At 38.1% G+C, this 19,323-nt stretch overlaps 1 long non-coding RNA gene across 1 annotated transcript in view; it reads left to right on the top strand.

The window, feature by feature from the left end:
• Positions 1 to 3,305, top strand: part of LOC149122308 (uncharacterized) — a 291,013-nt gene extending 287,708 nt beyond the window's left edge. Inside the window, exon 3 of the long non-coding RNA XR_016220640.1 lies at positions 2,695 to 3,305. This is a non-coding gene — a long non-coding RNA (uncharacterized LOC149122308). The remainder of the gene's footprint in view (positions 1 to 2,694) is intronic.
• Positions 3,306 to 19,323: the final 16,018 nt, after the last annotated feature.

Here is a 19,323-nt window from a genome sequence, read left to right as displayed (position 1 = left end):
CAAGCAAATTCCTTTAGTTTTCTGAGCCTTAGCTTATTGGCTTTATTTTAAATAGAAATAATAGTGTCTACTCTCAAACAACATGTGTGTATAGGAAATGTCATAAAAAACATTTAATAGGGTACCTGGCACATATTTCCTGTTAATATAAAACATTTAATATAAATATATACTAAATAACCAAATACCTGTTTATGATCAAAGTCCGAGAATCAGCTTGCAGGGAACTCATTGAGATGTAGCTTCTGCAGCACCATTCTTACACTTCTGAGAAATCATTTTCTGAAAGTCAGAAGCACCCATTAGTGCCTTTTGTTCCTTATTACTTTCCTTCTTTAAATATTTTATTACATTTGTTCCATCAGTTTATTCCATGAGGTTTGTTCTATCTGTAAGTTTTATGGTACATTAACTCTGTTTAGCTTTAGGTCATTAGAAAATGTAGTGGTATGCTACCTTTATTCTCATCAAAGCTATTAATTTTTAGGAAGATGAACAATTTATGTCTTGGCAGGAAAATTGAGGCAGCATGATGTTTAAAAATTTTATAATATTTTAATAAACACTCTAGAGGTTACAACACAATCATAACATATTAATTAATCTCACCAAATTTCCTAAGCATTATGTATATGTGCACATGTGTATTTTATTATTTAATTCTTATGACAATTCTGTAAGTTTTGGTAATTATCATACTTTTATAGATGAATAAATACAGCATAAAAATTATGTAATTAGTGAGCCTGGGATACCAGATTCAAAGCTGACAACTTTTGCTATTATAAGAGATGAGCACATGATGGTCCCACCACTTCCCTGATGTGAGGACACAGCAAGAGGGCAGCCATCTGCAGCAAGAAGACCCTAATCAGAGCCCAGCCATGCTGATGCCCTAATCTTGGGTTCCCCAACCTCCATAGCTTTGAGAAATCTTTTCAGTGTAAGCCATGCAGCCCGTAAAATTTTGGTATAGCAGCCCACTTCCTTTTGACCCATTCTTCACTTTATAACCAGTGATCATTCCAATTCAAAATCTAATGTTACTCCCTTACTCAAAAATGTTCAGTAACCTCTAATTGTGACATATTATACTTGTAAATTTCTGGCCTGGTTACTATGATTTCTCAGCCTTCATATTCTTAGTTCCCTAATCATAGGGGATTGATTGCTATTTCTTGAAAATTCCTAAGACTTTCTTACTTCCCTGGAATATATGTAGTAATTCCCTGGTCTCAATAATTCTTCTGTACTATTTTCAAAGTAGAGCACTTTTCCTTGGTACAAAAGCCTACTTATTAAATCTTTAAGAAAAATAGAAGAAATTTAATGTATCATGAAAGATGGAAACTTTATAATTTTACCTAGTACATAGGGCATCTTGGCTTTGAGCTAACATTAAGTGGGTAAACAGCTTCTTAGACAGCTGTGAGATAGAAGGGATTTAAATGAATTTGACATGGGTGGACTAGACAGGAAGATTAGGTAGGAGTAGGTGAGCTAGAATTTCTGTCAGCCTTGCATTGTAACTCCACCCCCTTACCTGTCGATCCAGTATGCCCACTTTTCCAAGATGCACCTGGTCTCATCTAGGACCAGGAAGAAGGAGATGTCATGATGAGGCACAATGGCGCTCCCAACAAACCTCATGCACACTGAACTGTACCCTGTTCGTATATTCAGTTCAGAAACCACCCCCATCTCATAAGAGAGACTGGAATGGGAAGGACCATCTTTTGCTCTTGGCTTCTGGACTATGCTTATTGATCCTTCTCTGTCCTCCTCCCCCTCTCTCTCTCCTCAAAGGCAGCTCTCTGGCCCACTCATGACAATATCTTTCCATGTGGGGTGGCCCATACTCATGTGTGAATCTATATTCATTTTCTTTTAAATAAACCCTGCTGTCACCTGAAAAGAGGCATGATTTTTTGCATTTTCTCCAAACTTGTTTTTGAAAATCAAGCAGAAAATCAATGGACTATATATACCCAAATTTAAAATCCTACAACAAATTTCTACAGTACAAATAGTTGACAGAACTCCAAGCATTCTGATTATTTATAACTGCTAAACAAACTACCTCAAAACTTACTGGCACAAGATATCAACGACATAATTACCCATCATCAGTTAGTGAGCCACAAATTTATATAAGTGCTGGTTTTTCCACAGCACGTGGCATCAGCAAACCTCACTCTGTGATAGTCAAGTAATCTAGTGTTTGGCCTGACACATCTGAGGTGGTTTTTCTCTTGGCATGGATGGCTGAAGGTTTGGCTTAGCGATGCTCTTGATGGAGGCCGCACGTATGACCTGTTGGCATGGCCGCCTTAGCACGCCAGCATCTTGCCCGGTGGCTCAGGGCTCTGAGAAAGTGTACCCGAGAATAACATCGAGTCTTTCTGGGCATTTATGACTCAGCCTCAGATGTTACATGGCGACTCTATTGACTGAAGTTGTCACAAGCCCTCCTATATTAAAAAAGAGGTGGGGGGTGGGCCTTGGTATAGTGGTTATGTTGCTGCTTGCGGCACTCTCATCCCATGCCTGAGTGCCTGGTTGAAGACCTGGCTGCTTGGCCTCTAATCCAATTCCTAGATTAAGTTCTGTTCTCTTGGATCCAGCTTCCTCTTAATTTGCTTCCTGGAAAGCAGCATGTGATGGCTTAAGTACCTGTGTGTTTACAACCCACAGGGGTGATCTGGATGGAGTTCCTGGTTCTTGGCTTCAGTTTGGCCCAGCCCCAGTTGTTGCAGACATTTGGGGAGTGAACCAACAGATGGAAGACACCTCCCTACCTCTCTCCCTCTCCCATCCACACAAAATGAAAATAAATAAATTTAAAGAGGAGGAGACACAAGCCCTACTTCATCACAGGAGCAGTTTCAAGATATCAGCAGCCTGGTTTTAAAACTACCATAATCTATTTGTGGCCACAGATTGTTACCTTCTTTCCAAATACAAAATATGCTCACTCTTTCCCAAGATCTCCTCAAAGACTCACCTTTTTATGGCATAAAGGAGATCCCCTTATACCTTTATTCCTCAGACTTGAGTTCAAGGATATCATCATATAAGCCAAGTCCAGGTGCAAATAGGTCCAGGTGCAAGACACACAGAAATCACTGATCCACACTAATTAAAAGCCAGCTGGACCATGTTAGTAATTACAATTCTGTCATGCTCCCCCTGCCATGGTTCTTTTCTCTGTTTTCTGGACTCTTAATTCTCACATCTCACCCTGTGACTATTGTTTACTTATCCTTACCATTTCCATGTTTGTAACTGAGTAACTTTCTCAGTTTTCTTGCTGCATGTAGAATTTTTCAAGTCTTGTATTCATTTTGTAATTTCAATTCAAGTTCGTACAATCACTTTAATGTGGGGAGCAACTCGGACTATACTGTTACTGGAATTAAGACTTATTCTATGCATCTGCTCTCCCACAATATGGCGCTGGGAGAGAAGAAAACAGCTTCTACACAGCTGCCTCCAGTTCAGCCAATAAACTGTAGAACTTGCTCCTGATTGGAGGAGAGCAGCGTACTCGGCGTGTGGGCAGCCGAGTTGGGATTGGCGGAGGAGGACTATAAAGGAGGAGAGAGACGGCATGCACCAGGAACATCTAAGAGGAACATCTAAGGGGAACACCTGTGCAGCCCCCGGGAGAGCCGGCCGGCGGTGTGCCGCTCCCCTGCGGAAGTGGGGAATGTGGCCAGGGGGAACTGCCCTTCCACGGAGGTGGAAGGGACAGTAGCCAACCCGGGAAGAACCAGCAGCAAACCCGGGGAGGGCCGAGCAGACAAAAGAACGGTGCAGGGTCCTGTGTCGTTCCCCCACGAAGAGGGGGAGCGACACTTTAAGTACTTTATTTTTTGAAATGCCTCAATTTATAATTAATACAATTTTGTTAAAAAATCCACATCCAGAGCTGTCTATGAAATCAGTCTCTTGCTAATCCATGTGCATGATGAGTTTGCAAAATGTTCATGTATTATGTGTATTATCGAGAACAACTGACCCGATTCCTTGAACAAGTCAGGAGTCTACATAAGAAAAACAGGAAGTGAGCACTGTTTTGTATTAAAAGAGACTGAACAACAATAAGCCGTATACAGAATGTTTTTAGTTCCTAATTTAAACAAATTTAAAGAAAACAATGTAGTGAAGATATTTGACTATGAAGTGTGCATTTGTTTTATCCCCTGCGGGAGGAGCACTTAAAAGATGTTGCCTGTGACCATGGCCACTGGCCTCTTCTGTCCTTAAGTTAGGAAGAGGTTATCTGAGTGGGCCTCCCCTAGCTTTTGAAAGCAGACTATTTTCTTCTGACTGGGAGCAGAGAAGAAAGTTAGAGTTAGAGTTAGAGAGTGATCCATGACAGGGACCTGGGTGTTTGCTATGATGAGAAAGCCCACAGGACGACCCAGGCAGCCCTGGGAAGAAGCTCACTGCAAGGAACTATTGATGTCACTGAGGACAAAAGCAGCCCTTGTTTGACAGCCAGAGAATGAAACCTCAGTTCAATGGCTGCCATGGACTCAAGTTTTCCAGTTACTAAATAAATGAAGGTCAGCCAGCCCACAGCCCAGGTGGTAGGCCCTGGACAGAGACCTCAGTTGAGCCATGTCAGATTCTCAATCTTCAGAAACTGTGAAACAAAGGAATTTTTTAAGCCTTTATATTTATGGGTCAGTTGTTACAAAGTAATAGATAACTAATATACCAAATAATTATTAATTTCACTATTACAATGGTAGCGTTTTATTACATAAGAAAATGCCCTTATTTTTACAGATTCATATGGAACTAATTTAGGAAGGAAATGACGTATTGAGAGGTTGCTTACAAATATTTCAACATAAGGAAGAAATCATTATAATTATGTATCATATATTAACTATGTTGATTGGAAACAAGCCAGACTTTCAAGTCTAAGTATTCACAATCTATTCTTTTTATTTTTCATTCTGTACATTTGCCTGATATAGAAATCAAGCCCTCTAATCATTGAAATTTGTAATCCCCTCTCCCTAGCTATTGTTTCCCAGCTAGTCTTCTAGTTTTATATTTCCTTGACATTCTCATATACAAAGTTCTTAGTAAACAAGAATGTAACTCATTTCAGACAAGAGATCTAAACTCATTTAAAGTCACGGCAACAAGCTCTATTATAATTCCTTCAGCTATCTAGGTTTTAATTTCCTTTTTCAAATATTTGTTTTACTTTTTCAGTTCTAATTGTGGGACATTATTTATCAGAGGAACTAGAAACAAAATAGGGATCTAGCCATTCTTTTTCTCTGTCTTAAACAATCCTACAACCATCTCCCAGAGTGCTTTATTTGAACAAAACTGTAATGTCCTTTGGGGTTTGGAAGTGTTATTTGTTGCAATTCCATGTTGTTTCTTACATAGTTATCTTCCTTCTTGTGTAATTTGCATTTTTAAATGATTGTGTTGGTACCAAGTTCCTTTAAGTGCACAGTAGAGAATTCACCTTATCTGAATATATTGGTAGTCTCCTCATTCTTTAGATTTTTATTGAGGAACTATTGTTCCAGACATGGGACTGAGAACTAGATACACAGTGGTTAAATAAGAGAAATACAATGCTGCCCTCATAGAGTTTAGGAAACTCACAGGTTTCATGCCTGTGGTGAAGTAATCAAGGAGCAGGTTAGAAAATATTAATATAATGACGTTGAAAGTTCAAAGAAGACCTCTCCAAGAAATACATGTCTCATCAGTACAAACTACATCCTGTTTTGTACACAAAAGAAACAGTTGAGAATAAGAGAGACAAAAAGAAACCATGTGTTTCATTCATAATCAGATAACTACAAACTGAAATTTTAGAATTTTGTGTAATGTCTCCCTTGTATTCTAAAGATCTTAGTATCCGCAGGGGAAGCTGAGTGGTCAGCACACAGGTGAGGATGAAGCTGCGTTTCTAACCTTGCCTTGTTCTTTCTGACAACTAAAATATTCAGATTTAATTGTTATTATGTTAAAAATGGAACCTTTGATGTTTATCAAAAGTGGCATATGACATTTTAATAACAAGTTCAATGAAGGAGCAAAGGCTGTATTTTTGCCTTGTAAAGGGACTGCTAGCATCATTTTTATGTTCTCCAGCCCAGTTTTGTAAACATAACTTTGACAGCAAAGAAAAATATCTTCAAGATATATCTCAAGGCCAGCACCACGGCTCACTAGGCTAATTCTCCACCTTGCGGCCCCGGCACACCAGGTTCTAGTCCCGGTTGGTGCGTCGGATTCTGTCCCGGTTGCCCCTCTTCCAGGCCAGCTCTCTGCTATGGCCAGGGAGTGCAGTGGAGGATGGCCCAAGTGCTTGGGCCCTGCACCCCATGGGAGACCAGGATAAGTACCTGGCTCCTGCCTTCGGATCAGCGCGGTGCTGACCCACAAATATAAAGGCTTAAAAAATTCATATTCGCATACAGCAATTTGTATTGCTACATATTTGTTAAGATCTTTGAAGAGGAGAGTTGACTCTCCTCTCTGAATTTATGTGGCTCTCGCCAGTCAGTGCTGACTAACTATTAAAGTGAAGGTAATTCTAATTTATTGTTCCAACTTTCTTGTCAATACCAATACCCTTCCCCCCACAAACATAAACATATTTGTAGACACACAAACACAAAACTAATATGCTGTGACCTTTGACATCTGAGATATATCTTTTTTTTTTTTTTTTTTTTTTTTTGACAGGCAGAGTGGACAGTGAGAGAAAGAGACAGAGAGAAAGGTCTTCCTTTGCCATTGGTTCACCCTCCAATGGCTGCCGCGGCCGGCACACTGCACTGATCTGAAGCCAGGAGCCAGGTGCTTCTCCTGGTCTCCCATGGGGTGCAGGGTCCAAGCACTTGGGCCATCCTCCATTGCACTGGCCTGCTTCCCATTTAAGTTTTTATTTCTTAACTATGGTGAAAATCTTTGCAAGCAGATCTTGGCTAAAGCTGACTGGTCTCTGCTGTAACCAGGGCTGTAGAAGGAACATTTGTGGTTAGGCCAAGTAAATGTGGGCTCCACAAGGCTGATCAAAATATCCTGTGTATGCAGTCTGAATGTTGTGAGATGATGAATCCGTTATCTGAAATTGAACCATTAAGTATTTTTCCATATTTTAAATGTTTTTAGATTTACATAATTCAAAACTTAGACATTGGTTAAATATAACATTTATAGTTTTTAAATTTTTTATTAATATAAAACAGATACAATGTATTTTATAGGTACAGTTATAAGATGATAACCATACTTCCCTCCCTTCTCCTCTCCCTCTCTCAATTCCCCCTCCTTTCTTCACTTATTTTTTTTCATTAATTTTTGCAAAGATATAAACTTAATCCACTCTATATCTTAATTCATCAATAACCATAATATTCAATAAAGGAAAAGTGGGAAGACCACAGCTCCACTGGAGCAAAAGCAAGAGCTAAGAATGACATTTATAGTTTTAGAAAAGATTATTTATTTGGAGGGAAGAGTTACAGAGACAGAGGGACACACACACACACACACACGCACATGCACACAGGTCATCCATCCACTACTCTACTCCCTCAGTGGCTACAACTGTCAAGGCTGGGCAGGTCAAGCCAGGAGTCTGAAATTCCATCCGTGCTACCCATATGGGTGGCAGAGACTGAAGTACTTGGGCCATTTTCTGTTGCTTTCCCAGGTGCATTGACAGGGAGCTGGATCAGAAGTGGGGCAGCTGGGACTAAAACTGGCACTCATATATTGGCATCACAGACTGATAACAGACTGTGGGCCCCAGATATTTATAGATTTTATATCAGTTGTAACATATATTAAAATATATAATATATAATAGTACATATTAATATAATAATATACAATATATTAATGTGATAATATTATATATATCTTCCTGTATAGAAAATAAACCTCCTTGTTCCTACTATTGCCTATTGTCTTGTAGTTTATTTGTCTTCTATTAATGTAGTAACTGCTGTTTCCCAGTGACTACTGTTTCTGCCTCCTTCCCTTTTATTTTTCATCACTTTTTGTTTGTAGACTGTAAATTGTAATAATTTTTTATTCAATTTGAAAATCTGTATCATTTGATTAATGTGGTTAAGTTCTTTATATTTAATATTTCTGATAAATGATTTGATTTTGGTCTCAATAATATTGCTATTTGCCTTTTTCTCATATCCCTTTATTAACTACCTTTTTATGAAACAAAAATTTTTAAATGAATTATTTCTTCTTACAATTGGCTTTATAGTTATATTTCTTTGTATTGGTGGCTACTGTAAAGATTATAATATAAATTATTTATTTTTAAAATTATTTTAAAGTTAAATATCACCAGTAAGTTACTCCTATTGGCTGAAGAACATATTTATATCACCCTTTCCATGTATTTATGCCAAATATATTTATGAAATCTACATATGTTATAAACCTATTTATAACATTGAAAAATTTGCTTTGATCAGTCATATGTATTTTCTGAAGTAATTAAGAGTAAAAGCAATACACACAATGTGTATATGAAAGTATTTCAAAACTTTTATGGAAAATGTGTATCATGAAGTAATTTGCAGGAATTTCACTTTTTGCACCAAAATGAATTTATCTTCAAATTCATCTTCCTCAGCGAGATACACAGCAGACTCATAGAATGGCAGATGTCCTAAGTAGCACTCTGGCCTCAGCATCAGCCCTTAAGGCATTCGGATCTGGCTGAAGAGTCCATGAGAATATTTTAGGCATGGAAAGCCAAGACACTCTGGCAAAAAAAAAAAAAAAAAAAAAAAAAAAAATTAAAAAAAAGGACCTAAATGAAAGATCTCTATGAGTGAGATTCCAGTGGAAAGAACAGGTCTTCAAAGAAGAAGGTACCTTTCTCTGAAGGGAGGAGAGAACTTCCACTTTGACTATGACCTTGTCTAAATAAGATCAGAGTTGGTGAACTCAAAAGGCTTCCATAGCCTTGGAAACTCATGACTGGAGCATAAGGAGATTACTGATGCCATAAACAGGAGTGTCAATTTGTAAAATCAACAACAGGAGTCACTGTGCACTTACTCCTCATGTAGGATCTCTGTCCTTAATGTGCTGTACATTGAGATTTAATGCTATAACGAGTACTCAAACAGTATTTTTCACTTTGTGTTTCTATGTGGGTGCAAACTGTTGAAATCTTTACTTAATGTATACTAAACTGATCTTCTGTATATACAGAAAATTGAAAATGAATCTTGATATGAATGGAAGGGGAGAGAGAGCGGGAAAGGGGAGGGTTGCGGGTGGGAGGGAAGTCATCGGGGGGGTGGGGGGAAGCCTATGTAGTCTATAAGCTGTACTTTGGAAATCTATATTCATTAAATAAAAGTTAAAAAAAAATCCATCTTCCTCAATGTTTTTAAGCTTCTTTGTATCTTTATTTTGTACCTGCATAGTTACTATTTCTGGTATTTTTTATTGCTTCATATATATCAGAGTGATCATGTGGTGCCATTTCTCTTTAACCATTTGAACTTCTCTTGGCATTATTTTTTACAGTGTGGATCTATAGAAGCCCATTTCTCAGTTTTTATTCATATACAAATGCTTCATGACATCCTGATTTCCCTGGATGTCAAACTCTGGATTGAATCTTCATTTAGAAACATACCCGAACTTTGAGTTCTCCAATTTCTAGCCTATATTCAGTTTTATTATTATTGCCCGATGAGTGAATTCTCTGAACGTTTTATGCCATCATTATTGCACATGCTGCCCTTTCAAAACTCTGAGCGACTCCTTTAAAAGAAGTGATAATAATGTATTTTCTGGGAGCTCCTATTTTACTGTGAAGAATGACTAGCCTACTAAGAGATTTCCAAAATGTATTTGCATCTGGATTTACAGATTCAAGTGCACAAGCCCAACTGTATGATTACCATCACATAGATTTCAGATATGTTTCTAATACTAAAAACTTATCAAATCGTATTGTTGTTTCACATTACATAATAATTACATGTGTATTTTCAATGACCAGATTGCAAAACCTTCTGGAGAGAAGAAATATTTTCCTAGCATTAAAATGTTGAGTTACATGCATAAAAGGCTTTCTATAAATAACTAAAACAACTGTAAATACCACAGCAGAATAAAAACTTCCAAAGTAAAATGTATAATAACATCTTGATTATGTAAAATTATAAATGTGGTCATATATCACTCTAAGATTCATTATCTAAAATCATTTGTTGACATATCTTTAAAAATTCTTTAGGTTTTAGATTTTAGAAAGTAAAACCATATGCTATATAGCACTACAGAAGTGCTTGGAGCAACCATGAAACATTTGAGTGTTTCTTCTTGGAAATGTATACATTTTTCATATTAATTAAATAAATGATACTTATATATAATTTCATGTCAAGAATGAGTATTTGTCACAAATATGTTATATAAAAATTTTGTTTTTAAGTTTTTAATTTTTAAATTTTATTTTTTTAAACTTTTATTTAATAAATAAAAATTTCCAAAGTACAGCTTTTGGATTACAGTGGCATTTCCCCCCAAAAAGCTTCCCTCCCACCCACAACTCTCTCATCTCCCGCTCCCTCTCCCATTCCATTCACATCAAGATTCATTTTCAATTATCTTTATATACAGAAGATAAATTTAGTAAATATTAAGTAAAGATTTCAACAGTTTGCACTCACACAGAAACACAAAGTATAAAGTACTGTTTGAGTGCTAGTTATAGCATTAATTCACAAAGTACAACACATTAAGGACAGAGATCCTACATGAGGAGTAAGTGCACAGCACTCCTGTTGTTGACTTAACAAATTGACACTCTTATTTATGGCATCAGTACTCCGCCTAGGCTCTTGTCATGAGTTACCAAGTCTATGGAAGCATTTTGAGTTCACCAACTCTGATCTTATTTAGACAAGGTCATAGTCAAAGTGGAAGTTCTCTCCTCCCTTCAGAGAACTATCCTTCTTTGATGGCCCGTTCTTTCTACTGGGATCTCACTCACAGAGATCTTTCATTTCATTCATTAGATCTTTCATTTGTTGTTGCTGTTGTTGTTGTTATTGTTGCCACAGCGTCTTGGCTTTCCATGCCCAAAATATTCTCATGGGCTCTTCAGCCATATCCGAATGCCTTTAGGGCTGATTCTGAGGCCAGACTGCTGTTTTAGGACATCTGTCATTCTGTGAGTCTGCTGTGTATCCCACTTCCCATGTTGGATCGTTCTCTCCTTTTTAATTCTTTCAGTTAGTATTAGCAGGTACTAGACTTGTTTATGTGCTCCCTTTGACTCTTAGTCCTATTATTATGATCAATTGTGAACTGAAATTGATCACTTGGACTGGTGAGATGGCATTGGTACATGCCACCTTGATGGGATTGAATTGAAATCCCCTGGCATGTTTCTAATTTTACCATTTGTGGCAAGTCAGCTTGAGCATGTCCCAAACTGTACATCTCCTCCCTCTCTTATTCCCACTCTTATATTTAACAGGGATCACTTTTCAGTTAAATTTCAACACCTAAGAATAATTGTGTGTTAATTACAGAGTTCAACCAATAGCATTAACTAGAACAAAAAAATACTAAGAGGGATAACGTATTAAGTTGTTCATCAACAGGACAAGGGCTGATCAAGTCACTGTTTCTCATGGTGTCCATTTCACTTGAACAGGTTTCCTTTTTTGGTACTTGGTTAGTTGTCACCGATCAGGGAGAACATATGATATTCGTCCCTTTGGGACTGGCTTAATTCACTCAGCATGATGTATTGCAGATTCCTTCATTTTGTCGCAAATGACTGGATTTCATTGTCTTTTTTTACTGCTGTATAGTATTTTACTGCTGTATGTGTATAGAGTACATATCCCATAATTTCTTTCTCCAGTCTACTGTTGATGGGCATTTAGGTTGATTCTAGGTCTTAGCTATTGTGAATTGAGCTGCAATAAACATTAAGGTGCAGACAGCTTGTTTGTTTGCCAATTTCATTTCCTTTGAGTAAATTCCAAGGAGTGGGATGGCTGGGTTGTATGGTAGGGCTATATTCAGGTTTCTGAGGAATCTCCTGATTGACTTCCATAGTGGCTTTAACAGTTTGCATTCCCATCAACAGTGGGTTAGTGTCCCTTTTTCCCCACATCCTCGCCAGCATTTGTTGTTGGTAGATTTCTGAATGTGAGCCATTCTAACCTGGGTGAGGTGAAACCTCATTGTGGTTTTGATTTGCATTTCCCTGATTGCTAGTGACCTTGAACATTTTTTCATGTGTCTGTTGGCCATTTGGGTTTCCTCTTTTGAAAAATGCCTATTGAGGTCCTTGGCCCACCTCTTAAGTAGGTTGTTTGTTTTGTTGTTGTGGAGTTTCTTGATCTCTTTGTAGATTCTGGTTATTAACTCTTTATCTGTTGCATAGTTTGAAAATATTTTTCCCATTCTGTTGGTTGCCTCTTCACTTTCCTGACTGTTTTTTTTTTCTTTTTTTTTGCAGTACTGAATCTTCGCAATTTGATGTAATCCCAGTTGTCAATGTTGGCTTTGACTGCCTGTTCTACAGGGGTCTTTTTAAGAAGTCTTTGTGCCTATATCTTGCAGGGTTTCTCCAATGTTCTCTAATAATTTGATGGTATCGGGTCGTTAAGTTTTTTTATTTTTAAAATGGAAGATTATTCACCTGGAGCAGATGTTTGAGTGGTTCAAAGGCCTATTAGGATGTTCTCATGCCACATCAGAATGCCTGGGTTCTTTTCCTGGATCTGGCTCAGGATTCCATCTTCCTGCTAATGGGAACTCAGGGAGGCAATGGTGATGACTCTAGTGGTTGGATTCCTACCACCCATGTTGGAGACCTGGTTTGAGTTACCAGGCTGTGGCTTCAATCTGTCTCAATCTCAGCCATTGTGGGCATTTGGGGAATGAACTAGTGGATGGGAACGCTATATATATCTGCCACTTTCTGCTGCTCTCTCTACCTCCCAAATAAATAAATAAATTTAAAAAATTAGTCACCCATACATGAAGATATTATTATGACAGTATAATCAGTAAAAACTCAGTGTCATATAACTCTAATGAGTTTTAAACTTTAATGTTATAGTTTTAGTTATCTTTGAATGCTTTTATAATCTGATTTGTTATTTAGCTCTTTGTCAAAAGCATTATTTAAAGCATCTTGTAAAATTTTACATTGTCGGCCGGTGCCACGGCTCAGTAGGCTAATCCTCTGCCTTGCTGTGCCAGCACACCAGGTTCTAGTCCCGGTCGGGGCACTGGATTCTGTCCCGGTTGCCCCTCTTCCAGGCCAGCTCTCTGCTGTGGCCAGGGAGTGTAGTGGAGGATGGCCCAAGTGCTTGGGCCCTGCACCCGCATGGGAGACCAGGAGAAGCACCTGGCTCCTGCCTTCGGATCAGCGTGGTGTGGTGGCCATTGGAGGGTGAACCAATGGCAAAAGGAAGACCTTTCTCTCTGTCTCTCACTGTCCACTCTGCCTGTCAAAAAAAATTTTTACATTGTCACTAGAACTTCTATTAAACATTTTTATTTAGATTTCATCATGTAACTTGCATACTATATAGATGAGTGGCCACTATTTTGAAACAAGTATAACTGTCTTGATGAGGTACTTCTTTCATGAACCTAAAATGGTCATTTATGCAAGTCTCACAGATTAAAACAGCAGGTAAGCAAGGCTGGTCCCTGTCATATTACACATGCATGGAACATTCATTGCTTGAAAAGGTCACTGTTGCTGATGTGCTTGAGAAGTTTGCATCTTGAATGTCTTCTGGTCTTCCCCATTCTATCATTTGTAAGGTGAGGTCATTTTCTATGCACTGTGCAAAGCTATGTTTTTCATTAGTCTTAACTGTACATAATAAGTTAATTAAGTGTGCTTTAATGAGATTTGACATTGTCTACTAGCACACTTCCTTATTTACAAGTGCTAATGTTATGAGGTGATATTTAGGGGTGGGTATTCGGCCTGGTGGTTAGGATACTAGTTAGGACACTTGTGTCCTATATTGAAGTGCTTGTGCTGCATACTTGTTACCAATTCCTGATGGAAGCTTCCTGCTAATGCAGACCCTGGGCGGAGTGATGATGGCTGAAACAGTTAGCTTCCTGTCACCCATGTGGAAAGCTTAAATTGTATTCTCAGCTCCTAGCTTCAGTCCAGCCCAATCCCAACCATTGAGGACTGTGGGGAGCAATTCGGACTAGACTAAGTTACTGGAATTAAGACTTATTCTATGCATCTGCTCTCCCACAATATGGCGCTGGGAGAGGAGTAAACAACTTTTGCACAGCTGCCTCTAGTTCGACCAATAACCTGCAGGAGCTGATCCTGCTCCTGATTGGAGGAGAGCAGCGTACTCGGCATGTGGGTAGCAGAGTTGGGATTGGTGGAAGAGGACTATAAAGGAGGAGAGAGACAACATGCACCAGGAACATCTAAGGGGAACATCCGGATAACATCTGAGCAGCCCCCGAGGGAGCCGGCCGGTGGTGTGCCGCTCCCCTGCGGAAGTGGGGAAAGTGGCAGGGGGAGCCGCCCTTCCACAGAGGTGGAAGGATCAGCAGCCAACCCGGGAAGAACCAGCAGCAAACCTGGGAAGGGCCAAGCAGACAAAAGAACAGCGCAGGGTCCTGTGTCGTTCCTCCACAAAGAGGGGGAGCGACAGAGGACATTTGGGGAGTGAACCAGAGGATGGGAGCACTCTGTCTCTCTCAAATAAATCAGTAAGATAAAAAAAAGTTAGATATGTTTCTACTCTCTTTTTCATGCTCAACTTTTGATTCCAGTAAATTTCTCAGTGCCCTTGGATTTGATTACCATTCTTCTCTGTCTCTCTGAACGATTCATCTATACTATTTTGAAGTCCTTTTTGGCCTTATGAATGAAAGAAATAGGGTTAGGAGACAGAGGATTAGAGCACATATTTTTAGTTTGGAAATCTCTGCTGAAAAAGTGGAGATATGAATGTCTTTCCATGAGTTGTCTGCAAGTTATAGTCATCTTAGTCTTGTGAAAAGAGTAAACTTACATGGAGGCTTGCTATTCTGTTTGTTTTTGTCATATGGATGATATCATGGAAACCAAAAGTTTCAAATATCAAAGAAAGTATACTATTTCCTGCTTTGTTTGCAAAATATCACTTCTAGGGAAGCACAAGAACATAAGCTTTCATTCAGAAGCTTAGTAGTAGTGTTAGAAGCTAAATGTAATATGTTTTATCATTAAATCAATATGGTTTATCTATTATTGTGTCCCTTGCACTGCATTACTAACAGTAATGTCTTAAAACATACAGTTTTAAGGCTGGTGCCATGGCTCACTAGGCTAATCCTCCACCTGTGATGCCAGCATCCCGGGTTCTAGTCCCGGTCAGGGCACCGGATTCTGTCCCAGTTGCCCCTCTTCCAGGCCAGCTCTCTGCTGTGGTCAGGGAGTGCAGTGGAGGATGGCCCAAGTGCTTGGTCCCTGCACCCCATGGGAGACCAGGAGAAGCACCTGGCTCCTGCCTTCGGATCAGCACGGTGCACCGGCCGCAGCGAGCCGGCAGAGGCCACTGAATGGTGAACCAACAGCAAAAGGAAGACCTTTCTCTCTCTCTCACTGTCCACTCTACCTGTCAAAAAAAAAAAAAAAAAAGACATACAGTTTTATGTGTCCATGCTTGCTATTTTCTATCAAATAGAATTTTTAATAATGAGCTGTATATTTAAAAAATTATGTGCCTAGCTTGATAAATTTACTTTGAATAGAAAATTCAGAGGTTACTATTTTCTATGAGCCTAACGATTATTAATAAATCCTAAAGAAATGAGAAACAATTGACACATTCTGTGAAAAATCAAGCCATTAATAGTTTTATAGACTTAATACTTACTAAGTAATTTATATCTTATCATTATCCAGTTTAAATTAAATGTACATGTCTATTTGCTGCATGCCTTATCATCATGGAGTTGTTTCTTAGTCTGTTCACCAGTTGAGACAAAGAAGTTTCTTTGTAACAGCAAATGATCTGTTTTGATGGTTATTAAGACTGTTAATTCATAAACTGGGACATGAAATAAATCTGTTACAAAAATGTTTTCCAATTTATAAACTTTTCCAATAAGTTTTCTTTTCTTAACTAAATGTGCTTCATAATTAATTCTTAATGGAATCACTAATATTGTTTTAATGATCGGAACAGGCTAAAAGAGCCAATGCATAGCTTCATAAAATTAAAATGTCTCTTTAACTTATTAATTTTCATAAACAGCACAGAATCTCAAGTCTGCCTCTGCAGAGCTTAAATATCCATCTTAGAGGATTCCACATTGGGAATTGAAAATGGGTTTGGCTCATCACAATTACTATATTCCAGCACAGTCCATTTTCTTAGCATCTAATGCCAATACATCTGTAGGATGGAATATTCTTGTTTCTACACACTTCATATAAAAGTCACTGATTGTTGTACTAACTTGAGAATTTAAGGGAGGAAAAGAACCTATATGCAGACACTAAGTTCTATTTTCATAAAGGTTTTCATAGCTGAGAGGAATCTTTCTGGAGTTCTGGAAATTTCTCTGGAAGGTAACATGCAGGAGTGTGTGCAGGGATAGTGAAGTAGATTCAGCCTTCTGATGTAAAATTGTTTAACTAAAATCTAGGCCAATTTCTGTGATTGTATTATTGTACACATTTGTGAAAAGAGTTTCAGATTGTTATTTAACTTATGAATGAAGAAATCTATAGGATAGGGAACCTGATTCAGAACAATCTAATAGATCATTGTAAAGGCTCTTCAAAAAAAGTGTGGGAAATGGAACTAAAACATAGTTTATTTTGGTGCAAATTTTTTTTTAAATCCAGGCATAACTTCTTTGTAATAAGTGTTTTTCTATGAACTTTTTAAAGAACACTAGGATAGTGATAGTTGTATAGTAACTATTATAAATAATGCTGGAATAAGATGGCTAGGTAACATACAGAAATATTATGTCCTATAAAGCAATAAAATTATATCCTGCATTGTTATCTTTTATGTCACATTGAAATTATTGTATTTCTATCATCTGAACTCATTAGAAATTACTAATTTTCTGTAAGTGTAACTTTAATTAGTCTGGTTCTGATCAATAGTAATCAGTAAGTCTAACAATGCTATCTTTTCTAGAGAATGAGATAATGGTTGTAACTGTTACAGGATGTATCCGAGTAATATTGAAAGCACAACTGAGTCTTCTTTTCAAGTGCTGGATGATATTTTTCTTTGACAGGCAGAGAGAGAGAGACAGAGAGAAAGGTCTTCCTTTTGCCATTGGTTCACCCTCCAATGGCTGTCGTGGCCGGCGCACCGCGCTGAACGATGGCAGGAGCCAGGTACTTATCCTGGTCTCCCATGGGTTGCAGGGCCCAAGTACTTGGGCCATCCTCCACTGCACTCCCTGGCCACAGCAGAGAGCTGGCCTGGAAGAGGGGCAACCGGGACAGAATCCGGCGCCCCGCAGGTGTGCCGGCGCCGCAAGGCGGAGGATTATCCTAGTGAGCCGTGGGACCGGCTGATATTTTGTTATGAACTATCTTTTCTTGTAAACTGTGGTTCTATTTTTTTCCTATTATAATTTTCTAGAAGAAGAACCACATTCTCAGAGAATTATCAAATCCTAAGATTTTTTGTGTACAGTAATGGTTTGACATTTGTAATTGTCAACAGAGCCCCTGAAAATAACCTCAAAAAAGATTGGCATGTTTTTCAACTTTGGACTTATTGATTCTACTTTATCAACAAGTGCAGTTACAGATAGTTGTTTAAAATCTAGTTTAGTCAAGACCAGTGTCTGCTAATAATAAGTGATAGAATTAAAAAGGAGAGAATGAGCCAACATGGGCAGCAGGGTACACAACAGACTCAGAATGGCAAATGCCCTAAACAGCACTCTGGCATTAGAATCAGCCCTTAAGGCATTCAGATCTGGTTAAAAAGCCCATGAGAGTTTCTCTGGCATGGAAAGCCAAGGCACTGTGGCAAAAAATGACCTAAATGAAAGATCTCTGTGAGTGAGATCCCAGTGGAAATAACGAGCCATCAAAGAAGGAGGGCCCTTTCTCTGAAGGGAGGAGAGAACTTCCACTTTGATTATGGCCTTGTCTAAATAAAGTTGGAGTTTGTGAACTCAAGAGGCTTCCATAGCTTTGGCAACTCATGACAAGAGCCTTGGGTGATCACTAATGTCATAAATAAGAGTGTCAATTGTTAAATCAACAACGGGAGTCACTGTACACTTACTCCCCTTATAGGATCTCTGTATTTAATGTGTTGTACTATGCGAATTAATGGTAAAACTAGTCTTTAAGCAGTACTCTATACTTCGTGTGTCTGTGTGGGTGCAAACTCTTGAAATCTTTACTTAGTATACACTAAGTTGATCTTCTGTATATAAAGATAATTGAATATGAATCTCAATGAAGAATGGGATGGGAGAGGGATTAAGGTATGGGATGGTTTGTGGGTTGGAGGGTGGTTTTGGGGGGGAAAAACCACTATAATCCAAAAGGTGTACTTTCAGAATTTATTTTTATTAAATAAAAGTTTAAAAAAATCTAGTTTAGTTTGAGTTGTCATAGGATGTTGGAATGAACACGACATTCTGCTGGACAGAAATACAATGCCTGCAATGGTAAAGTTCAAGGAAATCTCTTTCCATATAGGAATGGATCAAATTCTGGGAGTCACACCAGGAATAATGTGTAGATTGAAAATCATAGGAAAAAGAAAGATGATGATTTACCTCTATCAAAGGTATCTATGCTTTTATATATCATCAGTGTGTAAGTTTGGGATGGATTTTAAATTTTTATGAGTCTACAATGTGCTCATTAGTATTAAATTCAGGGTATTTTAGAATTTTTACAAGTGTGTATAATATTATAATTATGATTTTATTTTGTTATTTAATTTTATGATGAGTTCATTGTGATTGTAGTTTAAAGGCAGCTTTAGGGATCAATATCTGTCCTTCCTGGTGTAGAGTAGGGTATATATCTTTGTAGGTTCATGGCTTTGTTTTAGGCAAGCAGGACAAGGGCACTGGGATATTCTTGTATCTGTTTCTTCTTAATGGTCTTTAGCTAAAAATTGTATTTGTGTCAAAGTGGCATATTTTGGGTTAGGAGATTCTGCTATCCTTTACTTTCATTATGTTGAAATCTAAGAAAAGGCTGCTTTCTGTTATTCATTAATTCATTCAGTTTTTTTCCCATTTCAAAAGTATTTGTTCAATTCTAAAAAT

This window comes from Oryctolagus cuniculus, chromosome 14 (assembly GCF_051225735.1).
Source record: "Oryctolagus cuniculus isolate XC-2025 breed Fujian yellow rabbit chromosome 14, ASM5122573v1, whole genome shotgun sequence".
NCBI classification, from domain to species: Eukaryota; Metazoa; Chordata; class Mammalia; order Lagomorpha; family Leporidae; genus Oryctolagus; species Oryctolagus cuniculus.
The sequence above is the reverse complement of the archived record's forward strand: the minus strand, read 5'-3'. Positions and strand labels throughout refer to the sequence as shown.